The sequence below is a fragment of the Mastomys coucha genome, unplaced genomic scaffold (assembly GCF_008632895.1).
Source record: "Mastomys coucha isolate ucsf_1 unplaced genomic scaffold, UCSF_Mcou_1 pScaffold22, whole genome shotgun sequence".
NCBI classification, from domain to species: domain Eukaryota; kingdom Metazoa; phylum Chordata; class Mammalia; order Rodentia; family Muridae; genus Mastomys; species Mastomys coucha.
This window is the reverse complement of record NW_022196905.1, coordinates 163,030,469-163,031,274: the sequence shown is the minus strand read 5'-3', so window position 1 is coordinate 163,031,274 and position 806 is coordinate 163,030,469.

Here is an 806-nt window from a genome sequence, read left to right as displayed (position 1 = left end):
CATACTTTTTGATAACTTTTGGTTAAAAGTTGATTTTATACAGTATGAGAATGGCCACTCGAGCTTGTTTCTTGGGACCATCTTTTTGGAAAATTATTTTCCATCTCTTTACTCTGAGGTAGTGTTTGTCTTTGACACTAAGGTGCATTTCCTGTATGTGTCAAGTGCTGCATCCTTTTTAAGTATCCAGTCTGTTAATCTATGTCTTTTTATTAAGGAATTGAGTCCACTGATGTTAAGAGATAGTCAGGAATAGTGATTGTTACTTCCTGTTATATTTGATGTTATTTTTATGTTTGTGTGACTATCTTCCTTTGTGTTTATTTAAAGAAGATATCTTTCTTGCTTCTTCTAGGTTGTAGTTTCTCTCCTTATGTTGGTGTTATCCATTTATTATCTTTGTAGGGCTGGATTTGTGGAAGATATTGTTTAAATTTGGTTTTGTCATGGAAAATCTTGGTTTCTTCATCTAGAGTAATAGAGCATTTTGCTGGGTATAGTACTGTATGCTGGCATTTGTGTTCTCTTAAGCTATGTATGACATCTGCTCAGACAAGGTCTCGCTTTCATAATCTCTGGTGAGAATATGTTATTTTCTAATAGATTTGACTTTATATGTTATTTGACATTTTTCCCTTACTGCTTTTAATATTCTTTCTTTGTTTTGTGAATTGGGGTTTTGACTATTATGTGATGGGAGGAATTTCTTTTCTGGTCCAATCTATTTAGAGTTCTGTAGGCATTGTGTATGTTTATGGGCCTATCTTTCTTTAGGTTAGGGAAGTTTTCTTCTATAATTTTGTTGA